This window comes from Myotis yumanensis, unplaced genomic scaffold (assembly GCF_028538775.1).
Source record: "Myotis yumanensis isolate MYYU_CA2020_CCGP unplaced genomic scaffold, mMyoYum1.0.hap1 SCAF_14, whole genome shotgun sequence".
Lineage (NCBI taxonomy): Eukaryota > Metazoa > Chordata > Mammalia > Chiroptera > Vespertilionidae > Myotis > Myotis yumanensis.
The window spans coordinates 3446350-3463983 of record NW_027223765.1 but is presented as its reverse complement, the minus strand read 5'-3'; the positions used below and the strand labels follow the sequence as shown (position 1 = coordinate 3463983).

Sequence of the window (17634 nt, the reverse complement as noted above, 5' to 3'; positions counted from 1 at the left end):
ATTCCCTCGACGCAGACACAGGGTGACCTTTCTGGAACTTTCCCACCATGACATCGTGAGGTTCTGCGGGAGAGACTGACATCTAAGTGGTGAATACTGGCTTCTCCCCGTCTCCAGGGCGCACGTGCTTCTGGTGCTGGTGGCGCTGACCCGAGCAACAGTCTAAGCGCATTAGATAAAACTACCGGCGAATGGTCAAGGTTGAAGCCAGAGTAGACCCCGGGAATGAGGAGCTGCTCCTCCACACCCCACATGCCCCCACACCACACATCCCCACACACACAGTGCCTGGGTGCTCTGCACACGCGTGTATTATAACCACTCGTGTTCCGTGGTGTGCTTTTTTAATATATTTTTATTGACTTCAGAGAGGAAGGGAGAGGAAGAGAGAGAGGAACATCAATGAGGAGAGAGAATCATGGATCGGCTGCCTCCTGCATGCCCCCTTACTGGGGATTGAGCCCACAACCCAGGCATGTGCCCTGACCAGGAATCGAACTATAACCTCCAGGTTCATAAGTCGATGCTCAGCCACTGAGCCATGCCGGCCGGGCGAACCAAGACTGTTTTAAAGAAATGATCAAAAAAATTATTGGGCAGAACTTTCAAATCCCTGCCAATTTGCCTGCTAAGGAGCAATGGCTATGAAATTGGGGACTTTGTTCCCAAACACTCTCCCAAACTCAGAAAAATGGGGGACAGGCGATATTCCGACAGCTGATGTTCCCGCTAAATTGTCTGTCACTTTCAATCTTTGTCAAAATGGGTTTCTCGTCATTAAGAACCATGGTCCTCGGAGGAGACACGTGGCATCTCCATCGCTCGGAACCTGCTGAAAAATGCCATATGCCGCCCTACATGGAAGTCACACACGTGAGCACCCACAGGCCCGCTGGGCGAGGGGAGAGCAACACAGCCGACTACGCAGGAACCGTCGAAGCTCAAGTCCTCATCCCTCTCACTGCCATTCCCACCCTATGCCCTCGCTGGGAAGGGAAAGAGACTGTAGAAGGACATCCCCTCCCAGGTGGGTGAAATCCTTCAGATGTTACAGCTGGCAGCCGTTATTACGAAGATCGATGTTCCTAACACACACAGCGTTAGAAGATCCAGGCTCTACGGCTCCTTCTCGCCCTAATAGAGATATAACTGCTCCTCATCTGGCCGCGAAAGAGAGGCCGCAGCACACCCGTGCGAGCTCGGAGCTGTACCTGCTCTCCCTGCATTTTCCAGGGCTTCATTCTCTCAGCAAATGCTTATGAGAGTCATCTATTTTCTTTCTTTCATACCCTGTATTCATCCATGGGAACTGGGCTTAATTCTCCCAGAGCTAAGACGGATGATATAATTTAAAGTATTAAAGAATTAACCATTGCCCGGCTGGTGTGGCTAAGTGGTAGGGTGTCGACCTATGAACCAGGAGGTCATGGTTCAAATCAAGGTCATGGCATATGCTCAGGATTTTGGGCTCCATCCCCAGTAGGGGGCGTGCAGAAGGCAGTCAACTGGTGGTTCTCTCTCAGCATTGGTGTTTCTATCTCTCTCCCCCTCTCCCTTCCTCTCTAAAATCAATAAAAAAATATTAAATTTTTATTTAAAATTAACCATTAAAAATTTGCCTGAACATGTGATGGCTGGGGTTCATGCCTGCCCTCCTTATGAGCACACACAGGGCTGATGTACTGAGACTGAGGCATGAACTAGAGACAGCCGGTGCCCAGCCCCGAGTTCCTCCGTGTCCCAGATGCAACCATAACCTAGTGATGTCTCCAGACATTCAGCGATTTTTAAAAATAATTCTGGACTCAGCTATTTGTCTTTGTGGAAGGCAACAAAAGAAGATTCCTAAGCATTCACGTTTCAGAAAATATACCTCCCAGATGCCCTGTTCTTGGGAGTTACTGGGAAGACAGGACAGAACCAAAATGTGGACAGAACAGGAAGGCTGGGTATGAAAGACACAGCCAATCTGCCAACCTTAGTACCTGTGCTCTCTCGGTGCCTCCCTCCTGTCAATAAGACAGTGTCTTTACCCCTAAAAAGCACCCCCCCTTGGCCTCTGACTTTTTCCTATAATTAATGGGTCTCTCTCCTGCATATTTTCAATAGCATGCAGACATGGTTTTATCACCCATCAAAATAAAAAGTGTGCATGCCCTGGCTGGTTGGCTCGGTTGGTTGGGCATCAACCTGTGCACCAAGAGGTTACTGGTTTGACTCCCAGTCAGGGCACATTCCCAGGTTTCGAGCTCCATCTCCAGTAGGGGGCGTGCAGGAGGTAACCATCAATGTTTCTCTCCCTCTCCTTCTCCCTTCCTTCTCTCTCTAAAGTCAACAAAAACATATTTTAAAATAAAGTAAAATAAAAAGTGTGTGCATGTAGGGTTAGGAGGTAGGTTGTGGTGAAGTAGTCACTACTTGTTCCTTAGAATATGAGGGCACATGGCCAGCCACTACCCTGTGAGGTGCAGCGCCTCCTGTCATGGGCTTACCTGCTTTGGCCAATGGGATGTGAATGAGGGCGGAGTGTCACCTGCTTTGGCCAATGGGATGTGAACGAGGGCCAAGTGTCACCTGCTTTGGCCAATGGGATGTAAGTGTGTCACCAGCTTTGGCCAATGGGATGTGAAGGAGTGTCGAGTAGGGGAAGTGCAAGCTGAAGATGGGAGACCCCGCCCAGCACAGCTCCGGCTTCCACTCCTTCCTCTCCCAGCGAGGAGTGTGTCCAGGGGTGGGAGAGCTGTCAGCTTGCGTGCGGTGCTGGGCCATCGCTGACTCATTGCTCCTGACACATAACGTGACCAAGAGGTGAGCTGGCATTTGTCACTGCAGTGTAGCCCCAGTCGTACCCATCCACATTTCCCTACTCTATCTTAACAACATTCTTGAAAAAAAAGGTCCCTAGTAAATATCTCTGCTGCTTCATCTCCAATTCTCCTCTGAACCCTCTACGACAGGCTTCCTTCTCCCCCAGCCACCCCACTGCACACCTGAGGTCATCTCCGTCCTATGTGGTCTGACCTCAGCGGCGCGGGGCATGGTGGTCCACCCTTCCTTGGCTTCTCCGATTGCCCTGCACCTCACTGGCCAGTTCCTCTGTCACGGTCACCAGGTCCCTCCCTCTTCCCCGTCCCTGAAGCGCAGGTGCCCCACCGCTTGCCTTTGGTCTGCTTTTCCGTCCCTACATTCTCCCGCAGGATGGCATCCGGTCATGGTTTGACATACCACCCACAGGACAAGGGCTCTCAAAACGCACCTCTCCCACTACCCACTTTCCCTACTCGCCTGCGTGTCTACAGGCGTTTCCATCTGACGCTGGCCAAAACAGGACTGTTGTTTCTCCTGCTCTACAGATCTTTCCCTCCCACAACCTACCCTGGCTCAGCACGTGGCATCACTGGTATGGACTGCCCTTTGTCCTCCCAAAATTCCTATGTTGTCATTCTAACCCCCAAAGTAATGCTGTTAGGAGGTGGGGCCTTTGGGAGGAAATGAGGTCATGAGGGAAGAGACACGAGAGAGGTCGCTGCCCCTCCCTCTCCACCCACCCTGTGGGGACACGAGGAGAAGACAGCCGTCTGCAAAGGAGGAGGCCTGTCTTCACCAGGAACGGGCTCCTCCCTCTCTTTCCCCACAGGAGCCAGCACGAATATTGCATTAGGCCCCCCTGGAAGCCACCACCGTGTAAAAAAAAAAAAACAATAAAGTTTCAAATCGTTCATTTCTAGTGCCTGAAAGAAGCCAAGAATAGATGTTCCCTTCCTGGTTACGTTCATTATCATAGATTTCAATTTGTCTCAAATTACAAGGAAAAGTCGATTGAAATCTATAGCTGGATCCCAGGTGTGGTGTTTTTCTTTTTTTTTTAAGTCAATATGAAATTGAAGTCATTTTGTGTGAAGCATTTTTGGCTCCAGCCCTAAGTATTGAGGCTCTGATGCTGCACTGAGTCATGCAGACGGTTGGCCGTGTTCAGGACACACTTGTGTTTACTCTTGACCTTTACACCTTACATAGACAGGGGGCCCCGGAGGTGAGTGCCCCCAAGAGCGGCTGGCCTGCCGAAACGCTGTGTGTCGTCTGCTCGGCGCTGGGCACTTCGGCTTGTGCTTTCGGGGCCTGGGTCTCTCCTGACCCATCAAGGTGGAAAATGAGGTGGGTCGTCTCCTTCTCACACTTGGATCATGAAGTACTACTACGGAGCTACCAGAATGCTTAACCGCCTGCTGCTGCCAAGGCCTGAGGAGGCTGGAGAACAGCCACGCTTCCATGTTGGTGTCAGGAGTATAAACTCAGACGCCGCTCAACGCCGTTTACAAAATCAAAACATCCACACCTGCGGCCCGTTATTTCCACTCCTGTGGGGATCTGCAACAGAAACGCACACGTATTTATGCACAAGAAGCACGTGGGTGATGGTCATCACGGCATCTGCATAGAGCCAGCAACCCACATGCCCATCAACAGACAGACGGATCGAGGCTTATTCGTGCAATGGAATCAACGCCACACAACAACGGGAATGAACAGGCAACCACGTGCGGCATGTGGCCAGGGAGCCCCTGGTGTGGCTCCGTGCAGATGAGGTCACGAGGCTGGAGCGCATGAAGGGGGAGGAAGGAGGACGAACAGGACCTCATGGAACACATGACAGGAGCACATCCCAAAGACGGGGTTTCAAGAAGGTGCCAAGAGACTGCGTGTATGACTACAACTCCCAGCGCCTTAAGGACGGAGGGCGGCACCTGAAAGACGACACACTAAGGCCGGCTGGGACACTGTCAGGGGTCACTCTCTCTTAACAGTAGGCCAAGGAGCGAGAGACTCAGGGGAAAATGTTAACGTTGCTGCATAAGGACTATTACACTTTTTAAATTTTATCTTCATTGTTGAAAGTATTACAAATGTCCCCTTCCCGACCCCCCCCCCACCTCCTCCTCCTCACCCCGCCCTTCCCAGGCCTTCGCCGCTCTCAGTTTAAAAATGCTTCATAGTTAATTATTTGTACATTCAGTCATTTTTTTAAAACAAGCTGGTTTATACGGTTTTGGTGCTGCATTTAAATGGCAGCTACAGCTATTTTATGGCTATTTACAGAGATCTTGAGCTTCTTGTAAAATCTGCTGCCACAGTAATCTCAGCAAATAATTAGCTCCTTAGGGGAAATCCAACTCTTCATAACTTCGTGTTGAAACAGAAAATAGCCTTTAGTGCTTCTTCCCGGTGATGATCCATTTACTGCTCGAACACTGCTGCCCGCTGCCTCTGCAAGGACTACATTTTTTCCCTTAGAAATGCTTTCGAATAGGGTGCCCACCTCTTCGAAACATTGAAGGGTGAAAACCAATTTTATTTTATGTAGATGGTTAAAAGGTTTAGAAAAACAATATACCACAGGATTTATAGCTTTGCAAACTACGTTTTAAATGAGAGGCCAACTCTGTTCTTGGGCCCCCCCCCCTCCCCCCGATTCCACACTCCCCTATGGCCAGACACAGACAGTAGATGAAGTGCAATGAACATTCTGTCTGTTCCTCTGGGCAAGTGACTCTCCTCAAGCTAAGAGCGTTGACGTTTCTCTAACTAGTTCCTCAATAATGGGCAGTGCAAATACTGAATTCTAAAGTACATATGTGTTATTGTTTATGTATAGCATGTTTTATTTTAAAGGGGATTTAAACAAACTTAAAAGATGCCAAAAACAGAGCAAAACCAATGAAGATGGAGCCAAGGGGAAGGAGTTATGAAAGCAGGTTGAAGCCAAGAAGGAAGTCTGTCCTCAACACGCATCAAGGAGTTCCCTGGCTACGTGTGCCGGTGAACTAGATACTTCCGCTTCAGAACTCCCGACAGCAAAGAAAATAGTGATCGGCCCAGGAATCTTCTAAGTCGTAGATGAAGTACAGGTCTACACAATGGAACCTGGAAACAGTATCCATTAGAGTTTATATATATTACACTTTATACTATATATCAGGAAACAGAGAGACAGAAACAGTGATAGAGTAGGAAACACATATGATAGTGTTTGTCTTAGTTCGACTATCTGTAGATAAAATAATTACAAGACTCCCCTCCAAATTATTTTTATGACCCTCAGTAGTTATGGCCTGAAATGGAATGAGGTAAATTGTGTTGAAAATATCCCAGAGTGTCATGTACTGAAACCATGGGCGAGGGTCTGTCAGACACTGCACAGTGGACGGTCTTTGTGTTCGGAGGAAAACCAGCTCCTCCACAGCTCAACAGAGTGGCTGAAAGACCAGCTCTGGCAAGAAGGGTTCACCCTTTGAAAATCAATCAATATAATCTATCACATCGATAGGACAAAAAAATCACATGACCACATCAATGGATGCATACAAAGCATTTGGCAAAATCTAACACTTGTTCATGACAAAAAAAACCTTCATTAAACCAGGAACAGAGGGGATCTTCTGAAACCCTACAGCTAAGGTCATGATGTCCTTCAGAGCCACCGGTGCAAAGTGCCTTCAGCCCGTTGCCTGGAGCCTGTGTTCTCCTCTGAAGAATGAGGTGAATGAGTAAGGCCTACCTTTGAGTTGCTAGTGTGTGAGCACATATTAATACTCCTGGCATCTAAGCGGCACGCAATATCATATCGTTATTTTATTTCAGGGACTTGACCAAAATGGCCTTAAAGAATCAAAAGGGTGGAGGTGAAAAAAGGGGGTGGAGGCGGGGGACATCCTAATAGTGTCGACAATAAATTTTTAAAAAGAATCAAGAGAATTCAGCCTTAATCCTTCTGGATATGCTTATTACATTTGTTATTGAAAAACAGGGCAGTGTTTTAAGTACATTTTACCCCCAAGTCTACTGTGATTGAAAATAAAAAATAAAGCAACACTGAGTTATAAAAATGATTGCTCTAACTTGCTACCAAGTTGTGGCAAAATAAGACAACTGACCACGCAAAAGACACCCAGACTGGACTGTCAGGAGTCACAGCCCCATCACGAGATGCATTTTAAGTCGTTCTAATGAGCACCTATTAATGATGAGGCCGAAATTGCTCTCTCCTAAAAGATCCCCAACTGAATATTTAAGCGCTGTTTCAAAACCTATCACCACAAAGTGCCTCCCAATGTTGGGAAAGATTGTGTGTGAATAGTGAAACATCACTGTAAAGCCGGGGAGAAAGTACAGATGGGCTCCCGGTTCGGCTCTCCTGTTATTAGTTCAATAGGTTTATCTAAAAATCTTTCTGATCTTGACTCTGACTCACTAAAAGCAAATGTTGAAAAGTGAAAACCCTGTAGAGCTTTTCATTCTTTATTAAGTACCATCCACAGATCCGACATCAATAAAACATGACAGCCCTGCACCGGAATCCGGCTGCCTTTCTATTGTTCTAGCGCACTGCCTACCGCGGCTGGCTGTCGGCGAGCAGCCGGGGAAATCAGCAGGAAGGAAGATCAGTGGGGAGGACAGAGGCGGGAGTCTAATGCAAGCACCTGGGAATGCCAAGTTGCTTTCATCTATTCTCAGCACCGAATACTTTTTAAAAGTCACAACACTTTTAAAAAATAAATAAATATATGCGTGTAACTGACCAAAGAAGCGGATGTTTCAAGAAGGTAGTGCTCATTTCTGCCTTGTGAGGTGCCTGGAAATAGCCAACTAGTATTTAGTGAGCACCTACTATACCCAGGCACCTGCTAGGTGCTATGGTTACAAAAGTGAGTAAGTCAGAAACACGAGACCCTTGCTCTGGTGATTTTAAAAAGAGTTACAGCCCAGCCTGTGTGACTCAGTGGTTGAGCACTGACCTACGAACCAGGAGGTCACGGTTCTACGGTTCGATTCCCAGTCAGGGCACATGCCCAGGTTGTGGGCTCGATCCCCAGTAAGGGGCGTGCAGGAGGCAGCCAATCCATGATTCTCTCTCATCATTGATGCTTCTATCCCTCTCTCCCTTCCTCTCTGAAATCAATTAAAAAAATATTATTTTTTAAAAAAGAGGACAGCCCTAACCGGTTTGGCTCAGTGGATAGAGCGTCGGCCTGCAGACTGAAGGGTCCCAGGTTCGATTCCGGTCAAGGGCATGTACCTGGGTTGCGGGTAGATCCCCAGTCGGGGGTGTGCAGGAGGCAGCTGATTGATGTTTCTCTCTCATCGATGTTTCTAACTCTCTATCCCTCTCCCTTCCTCTGTAAAAAAATCAAAATAAAAATATATTTTAAAAAATTAAAAATAAAAATAAAAAAAGAGGACAAATGAAAAATAAACGACCCAAATGATTGCCCAGCATGGGCAGTGCTGCCACGCTCGCAATGAGGATGTTACAGAGAATGACGAGGGTGGGGAGGCTGACTTGGTTTCCGTGGTCAAGGAAGGTCAAGAAAAGCTCCTCTGAGAGGAGACCTTCCTGATGAGAAGGAGGCTCTGTGCAGGCACCTGAGCAAAGCATTCTACACGGCATTTTCCTAAGCTCCCCGGCAGCCATGAGTTGGAGCTTAATGTGCTGGATGCACAGAAACAGGGCGACGGTGTCCAGAGCCCACACCACAGGGGGGAGAGTGGTAAGAGATGAGGTCAGAGAGTAGCTAAGCCAAGAGAGCAAATTCAGGCTCTATTTTAGGAATAATGGGGAGTCATTGGAAAGCTTTTTTTAAAAAATGCTTTCAGGTGGCTGTGCAAAGACGGGACACAAAGGGACCGAAGTAGGAGCAGGAGGCATCCGTCAAGAGCTGGCGTAATAATCTAGGCTGGAGATAATGAGGTTGGATTAGGATAATAAGAGGAAAATGGAGAGAAGGGGTCCAATCGGAATATACATTTGAGGATAGGTCTTAGATGCCTGGCTTCTGGACTGATTAGGAATGATTAGGGAAGATGGAGAGGGGTCCTGGTTTTTCCCTGAGCCATTAACTCAGATGGACAAGGCTGCAAGAACAGATTGGGGTGGGGAGAGTTTTAATCATTTCTTTTCTGCGATGGACATCAATTGACATTTAGCCTTAATCCACAACAAGATGAAGATGCTGGAGGAATAAACTGGACCTCTACTGTGTGTTCAAATTCCAGCCCGGTATCACCTTACAGCTTTATCCATGAGGTGATTTTGTCAAAATATACACTTCAATCTACTTAAAGGTACACAGATCTGTTCGTTCTTTCACACCATTTGTCCTCCAAATGGAAATGATATTTAATGGACTGTTATTATAATTGAGCAAACTAAATCAACCCTTAAAATCAAAGCCATAGAGAACTTCACCCATTGGTGGGGATCTGGAAGGTCACAATGACCTTCTACTCGTCCCGACGTCTCGTTTCTGCCTGTGTGAAGCCGGTAGCACACAAACAGAAGACTACCGGTCCATACGTCGGTGTCAGAGATTCCCAGGCCAAACATCATTATACACGGCATTCCCACGGAGGTCTCATGCTTCCCCATAACCATAACGAAGTTCAGCTGACTTTTACTTGTTAACAACATCACTAATAATAATAATAGAAATAACAGTGGTTAACAATTCCTTGAAAACATACTCTGGACCTGAATCACTGAGCTTAGAACGTTATATACATGACCCCGTTTCGTCCTCAAAAACAACCCTACTCACAGATGAGACAACTGCGGCTCAGCAAGTTTAAATAACTCAACCAGACCACAGATATGTAAATGATGGAGCCAAGACTGGAATTCAGACATGTTCTATACCTTCTGTTCATTCATTCACTCATCATTCATTACATTCTTTTTTTGTTTTTATTAATCCTCACAGGAGGATATTTTTTTCCATGGATTTTAGAGAAAGTGGAAGGGAGGAGGGAGGAGGAGAGAGAGAGAAACATCGATGAGAGAGAGAGACATCAATTGGTTGCCTCCCCCCACATGCCCCAATCGGGGTGGGGAACCTGCAACCCAGGTAGGTGTCCTTGGCATCAAACCCATGACCCTTCCATTCATGGGCCAACGCTCTAACCGGTGAGCCACACCAGCCAGGACCATTGATTTAATTCTTACTATATGTATGCTTTCAACAAATGAATCTTTTTCCTCAAGATGTGTCACTGCAGTAGAAAGATGGCTACAAATTCTTTGTCGCTGTACTCATTGAGAAACGAAACCCCTTCCTCTCCCCGGGAACTGTCTTCCCTGTGACTGGCTTTGCCCAGCAGAAGGTGGAGGAAGTGGCTTGATCACTCCCGAGCTTGCAGCTAAGGAGCTCTACAGCTTCTGCTCTTAGAATACTCGTGAAGCTGCTCTGCTATGACATGAGAAGCCCAAGCCACGTGAGAGACCCAATGGAGAAGAACCAGTCAACAGCCATCACCCAGGTCCAGGCTCGAGTGTAAGCAATCCCGACAACCCCAGGCCAGTCGAACATCAAGATGATGGCAGCCCCATCAACACCACATGGAGCCGAAGAACCACCCAGCAGAGCACAGTCCATCCACACAGAGTGAGAGAGGATGAATGAATGTTGTTTTAAACCACTATCTTTTGGGTTATGCATCAATAGATCATCTACAGAGCCACAGTATTGTCTTCTTCTTGAGAGTATTAGGTAATAATAATATAGCAAAACGCAACTCTACAAAGTAAGAATCAAGATGAAGAAATCGCCTCCTCCTGCGGCGAGGCATGCTTTCCTTATCCATACAGCCCAGTGAGGTGGGGAAGTCAGAATGGACCACGACCCTTTTGCTTCACCGATTCCACTGCTTATTCATCCACTTCCTTATTCATTCATTCATGTGGACAGTCGTTCAACAAGTATTTCCTGGCATGTGTGAGACTCTGTGTGCATTACTGTGGATCAGCCAACTAATCAAGGTAAGACGTCAGCCTTTAAGAACTTTCAGGTCTAGGGAAGGGCTCAGTAAATACTTTTCGGTGGGTTGGTTCTTAGTCATTCCACAGAGAACAGCAGGAGGTAGAAACGTTAAGGAAAGTGGGAAGGAAAGGAAGGAGAAGCTCGTTTAAAAACTTTTATTTTAAAATTTTGCTTTTTCTAATTCAATGTAGATAATGGTGTGTGCACTGTACTTTTAATATTTCATCCCTACCCATTAAATGTTAGCCCGCCCCCTAAAATGCACATAAAAGGCAGCTTATATTCAGTTTCTCTTGCTTTTCTACTTGGTCCCCCTTAAGAGGACTAATTTGCTCACATGGCTTAGCTGCACTGGATGAGTCAGGGGTGGGGAGAAGCATCGCTGTTTTGTTAATCAACTCAAAAGAAAATTAAGTTCCCTCATGGAAGCCACCACGATTTATTTTCTGGACACAGGGAAAGATAAAGGCAGCTTGCACAACAAAGGGCCAGCTAATCGCTTCACCTTCCGGGATGGTGTGAAAGCACTTTCTAAAAGGTATTTAATCATTCCCCGAGACATCAGCTTTCGCCACAAGCGGAACCTCAGACCACTGGAGGGCTACCTTCCCTCTTCCGCCACCCCCCCCCACCCCCACCCGGGTCTCGCGACACCCCTTCCGTTCAGCCCTCTCCACAGCAGGGACCTCGGCCACGAAAGACAGGCTGTGCTCGGGGCCCCGTGCCCGGTGCTCTCCCACCAGACCGCCAGCCACAGGGCAAACAGGCTAACGGTACCCCACCCCCCACCCCCACCCCCGGCCCTGCCAATGCCCGTCTGTGAAATTAACTCATCAGAGCGGGGCAGCTGGGCTCCAGCTTCTCCTCAACTCGGGTCCCAGGAAGGAGCAGTCTTGGGTTCCCGTCACCTCTGCTGACACCAGAACCGTCCGGGCTGCGGGCCGGCTGCCCGGTGGACCGTGGTGCGCCCCCTCCTCTCTGCCTCCGTCAGGGATGGAGGTTCCGAGCCCCCGGTGAAGAAAGGGCTGTGGGCGCCGACTTTTCCAAAAGATGGAATCGACCCCCAAAAAAGACCACAGGTTCCCTTTGAAATTCAGGAAACTCGCCTTCTCAGAGCAGCTACTTTGCCGACACAAAAAAAGCTTTCAAGACAAAAGCAGGCCGTCCTGTTTGTCGGGCAAATACAAAGCCTGCAGCAGGCCTTTCAAGTCCACGTCTGTGATAAGGAACCGCTCCATCCCTCGAAGCCCGGAGGCAAACGAGGAGGGGAGGTGATGGGAGGCTGCTGGGGCGGCTCAGGTATGTGGGCAGCTTGGCAGGCACGGAGTCGGGTGGGCTTCCTGGGGTCCCCAAGCCTTCGGTGGAATATGCATGAGTGCTGACTGCGTGTTATGCCCTGCTCTAGGCCTCGGGGATGCAACCGTGAACAAAACAGAAACGAAAAGAAAACCGGCTCGGGTCCGGATGTGTTGTGATGGATTCTGGGGAGAGAGACTGGAAATAAAGGAGACGCACAAGTGAAGCTCAGAGTCCCTCGGAAGGCGAGCAGCTCTGCAGGAACGCGAGGCCAAGGCCCGTGCCCGCAAGAAGACAGGGCCCCACGTCCTCCAGGAGAGGAAGGGTCCCGGGGCCAGGATCGCCTCTAAGACTGGTGTTCGGGAAAGATGCCCATGAGCAGGTAGCGTCCGAAAGGACTGGACTCAGGGGAGGGAGGGAGCCAGACGCTGGGGATGAAGAGAGTTAGAGGCAAAGGAAAGCGCAGGTGCCAAGACCCAGGGAGAGACGTTGCCGGGCAGGTTCGAGGTGAGCCAGGAGGCCGGTGTGGTGGCGTGCGGTGGGGGAGCAGGGCAGAGGACCCGGACAAGCTCAGGGGGGTGGCTTTGGCCCAGATGAAGAATAGATTTATGAAACGGCAGTGTCCGCTCCGGGTGGGGAGTCTGAGAGCTGCTAGCGGAGGTGCCATGTGATCTAACTGGCTGAGAGTGAGGACAGGCGCAAGGAGGTTCCGGGGAGGCTGTGACAACAGCACAGCCTGGTGCTCTGGAAAGGCAACGCACGTCTCCTTGTACCCGGCCTGCCTTCCAATAACACGCAGCCACTGCACAGCAGCAACAGCCCTTGCCACAGGCTACTTACGCCTCTCCCTCCGACCACGGTGCTGCATCGTATTTACTCCTATAGCTCCTATCCACTCCACAGCACATTATTATTTTTCCTACAAAGAAAACTGACAGCTCGGCCAGTGTGTCTCAGTGGTTGAGCGTCGACCTATGAACCAGGAGGTCATAGTTCGATTCCCAGTTGGGCCACATGCCCAGGTTGCAGGCTGGATCCCCAATAGGGGGCATGCAGGGGGCAGCCGATCAATGATCCTCTCTCATCATTCATGTTTCTCTCTCTCCCTATCCCTTCCTCTCTCTGAAATCAATAAAAATATATTTAAAAAAAGAAAACTGACAGAGATATATGCACAAGGGAAGAATGAAAGTCTGCTGTATGTTCCCACCCATGGGCCATATTCTAACCCAGTCGTGGGCAAACTACGGCCCTCGGGCCAGATTCGGCCCGTTTGAAATGAATAAAACTAAAAAAAAAAAAAAGACCGTACCCTTTTATGTAATGATGTTTACTTTGAATTTATATTAGTTCACACAAACACTCCATCCATGCTTTTGTTCCGGCCCTCCGGTACAGTTTAAGAACCCATTGTGGCCCTCGAGTCAAAAAGTTTGCCCACCCCTCTTCTAACCCATATTCCAAGGCCCATCTGAAACTTCCTTTATCATTTCCTGGAGCCTGAACGTGCGGCAATGAGTTCTGTCAGCTTTGACTTGCCTGAGAACATCTTTGTTTCACATCCATTTTTGGAGGATATTTTCACTGAGAATAGGATTCTTAGTAAGGTTTGGGGTTCTGTTGTTTTGTTGCCCAGCATCAGAAGATGTCCTCTGTCTTTTGCACTGCATTGTTCTAACAAGAAATCAGTGATCACGCTTAGCTTGTGCCTCTGTAGGAAAGGTGTAGTATTTTCTTTAGCTGCTTTTAGGCCTTTTTCATCGATGGTTTTCAATCATTTCATTATGTACTTTGGTGTAGTTTTGCATGTGTGTTTATTCTGCCTGGGGGTTCATTGGACTTCTTGAAACGGTGGATTTAAAGATTTCATCCAACTTGGAGATTTCCGCCATTCTGGTTTTTTATGTTCTAGTCCCATTCTTTCTTTCTGGGACTCCACTTACATAGTGTTTGGGACAGTGATGCTCTCAGCGGGGAGTGCCTGAGGTGCTCACCTGGGCCTGTACCACCTGTGGGCCCCCCAACTCCTCCTAACCTGAGCCAGTGCTGTGGCTGGGCCAGCGCCTCGGCAACAGCCAGCAGGGAACTTCGAAAACAATAAGGTTTATTACTCGCCGGTCCTGGAGGACACGGCATGTCCAGGGCCCAGCAGTGAGGTTGTGGAAGAAGAGAGAGAACCCGCGGTTCTGCCTGTACCAGGGTGGAGGGTGAGGTGTCTAGGGTTTTGCAAGGTCCCTCTTTCTTGGTGAATTTAAAACCTAAGAGCAGGAATCAAAGCGTGGGAAGGGAAAGGCGGTGTCACTGACGTGGTCAGCGGTCTGTGTCGCACAGGGCTTTCTAAAAGGGGCAGTTCACAGGGGGTGGCCTGGCTCTTTCTCCAGCTGTGGAGCTGGCCATGTGTTTATTCCAGAAGATGCCTTTGAAATGAGTTCAGTCAAAAGCGCAAGGTCAAGCACTCCCGCTGCAATAAAATAGACTGTCGTCGGGACGTACACTACAGTCTGTTAGGCTGCCGTGGCTCCAAGGACACTCGGCCATGCTTCTATATTTTTCAGACTTTTTTTTTTCTCTATGTGTTTAGGTCTAAATGGTTTCCATTGCTCTATCTTCAAGTTCTATGATCCCCTTTTCCAGGAGGGGGAGTGAGGCGGGGGCGTCTCATCTGCTGCTATACCCATCCACTGGATTTTTCATTTCTGATACTGTGTTTCTCAGTTGTAGAAGTTCCATTGATTCTCTTAATAGTTGTATTCATCTCTTCATTACGTTCATATTTTCATTTAAGTCCTGATGCATATGTATCAGAGCTATTTTTAAATCCTTGTCTGCTAATTCCACTGTATCCATCATTCCGGGTCTGAGTCTATGGACTGGTTTGCCTTCTGGTTCTGAGTCACCTTTTCCTGCTACTTAAAACATCTAGTTATTTTTGATGAGATGAAGGACATTGTGAAGGTGATGTTGTTGAGTGTTTGGATTTTGTTGTCTCCTGTAAACAGTGTTGAAGCTTGTCTTGGCAGTCAATGAACATGACTTGCAAATGGGCCTAATATTTTCAAGGCTTATTTTTCTGTTTTGTTAGAAAAATGGTTTCCATTACTACAAAACATAACCCTTGTGGGGTCTCCAATGATATACCAGATGCTCCATGAAGTCTCTTTAAAATAACTAGTTAGAACTTAAATCGCTCCCAGGCTGGCTGAGATCTGGAAACCACGTAGCTCACAACTACCCGTCACTCCACTGCCCAACGTTGTGGAGTGTGACCATGTGCATTTACACCTTAGCATCCAAAAAGGACTCAAGGGGATACCATGCAGCTTTCTAGTTATTTTCTCCTCCCTGATGCTCTGTACCAGATTCCAGTGCCCTCGTCCTCACAAATCCCAACATTTCTCTTTCGACTCGGCAACACCGCTGGGCCTCGCCTTAGCTGCCCCTTCCTGGGCACACTGCAGGAAGTGAGAGCCAGCCAGAAGCGAGAGCAACCTGGGCTCCTCTTGTTTTCCTCCCTTCTCTCAGTAAACACACTCCCACACTGCCTGCCGTCCAATTGTGTTTTGTTCCGTTTTCTAGTCATTTTACATAGCGAGAGAACAAAGCTAGAGCTAGAAGGACTTGAAAGAGAAGGTCAAGTCTTCATTTTATAGACCAAGCAATGTAGGCTCATTGAGACGCCCAACCAAGGTCACACAGCATCTGGCAGCAGCATTACGCTCAGAACCTATACATGCTAACTCTCACGTGCAATGCCTTCCCTTCCAGCTGATGCCTCCTACAGGATGCTTCACGGAGGGAGGTATAGTGGCTTCCGAGGGCTGACAGAAGTTTGTTACCTCGAAATTCTCAAGACCAGGAATCCCAAGTGAAGGTGTCAGCAGGCTCTGAGGGAAAACCCACACTGTAACTCCTTCCCAGCTTCTGGCAGCTGCTGGCAAGCCTTGGCTTACAGACAACTCTCTCCAGTCTCTGCCTTGGTCTTCACACATGGCCGTGACCCCTGTGGGTCTGCATCTTCTCCTCTTCTCAGAAGGACACCTGTCATTGGACGTAGCGCTCACTCAGTTCTTCCAGGATGAAATCATCTGGTTTAATTGCACCTGCCAAGCCTCTTCCTCCAAATGGGGCGACATTTGCAGGTCCTGAGGGTTAGGACTTGGACATACCATTGGAGTGTGTGTGTGTGTGTGGCAGGGGTGGGCAGGGCTACCTTCAACTAACTACAGGTGGGAAAGAGGAAGGACAAATAATACAAACTCATACCGTACAGCTTAGAAACGTTGGCCTCCCAGAAGCACAGACATGGAGGCCAAGCCAAGCTGGCCTGTTCTGGGTAATTTGAAAGGGTTTCCAGGTAGAACTCTAGAATCCCGGTGAAAGTGAAAATGAAGTTCATACGCTCCATTTCATCTAGCATAGCCCTTTCCTGCTCACGCCTTCTCACCGCATATGCACCACACATTCTCCCTGACTGTTCATTTGGCTCAGTCACCCCAGATGCAGCAAGGAATGGCTGTTTTCACTGACTTGAACCTCTTCTTTCTCTGAAAACCATATCGGTCGTGACTAGAGTTTTGAATCCTGAAAACTGACATGTAGCAGAAATAAAATGACAGGAAAGCCTCACCTAAGACAGGAAGGACATCGTCACTGTTGCCATGTGTCCCCTTAGGTAAGACGACACCGTGACAGTGTCAGAGTCTTCTGGGGGAAAAAAAAAAAAAAAGTCCGCCCAGCCAGCATGGCTCAGTGGTGAGCGTCGGCCTGTGAAGCAGCAGGTCATGGTTCAATCCCCAGTCAGGGCACATTCCCAGTTTTTGGGCTCGATCCCCAGTGTGGGGTGTGCAGGAGGCAGCCAGTTCATGATTCTCTGTCATCATTGATGTTTCTAACTCTCCCTCTCTCTTCCTCTCTGAGATCAATAAAAATATATATTTTTTTTTAAAAGAAAGTCTGTGACGAGACATCTCATTGCTATTTAATCTATCATTTTTCACTAACCGACGACCTTTGTTTTTAAAAAATTTCCCACCTTTCTCAACAGGCTCAGAGGGTTAATGGTGAGGCCAAAGCAAAGACAGCAGGAAGAATTAGCTCACACACAAAAAGAGCATCGAAGCATCAGGACTTTGTTAAAAAACCATTTCAACAGTAAACATCTGACAGCGTCCATGTGTCAAATGTATGTTTCCAGGTACCTCCCAGAGGTCCTTGAGCAATGCCCTGAAACTGCATTCACCACCAACACATCCACTGCGTGGCCACTGGACAGACACCCTTCAACGCGAAGTTTGCCTCGGTCATGAGTCCCTTTGGGGACTGAGCTGAGGCGGCGGTTTGATTTGCTCTATGATCCAGACAAACACAAACAATTCAGCAAGGCCGATGAGAACCCCGCCAGCCCTCCCCAAGCCTCCGAAGCTCATTTAAGAGAAACTGAAAAACTGAGCTGAACAGAAATGGCAAAAATAAAGAGGCGCATCGTTAATGAAAAAGGGTCCTACCACACAGTCTCCACTGCAGAGGA

General features: G+C 48.2%; 1 protein-coding gene across 1 annotated transcript in view; it reads left to right on the top strand.

Moving 5' to 3' along the window:
* Window positions 1-9131, top strand: part of LRRN1 (leucine rich repeat neuronal 1) — a 47878-nt gene extending 38747 nt beyond the window's left edge. Inside the window, exon 3 of the transcript XR_011468108.1 lies at window positions 9000-9131. The gene's annotated coding sequence lies outside the window, so the exon portion shown is untranslated. The remainder of the gene's footprint in view (window positions 1-8999) is intronic.
* The last annotated feature ends 8503 nt before the right edge of the window (window positions 9132-17634 follow it).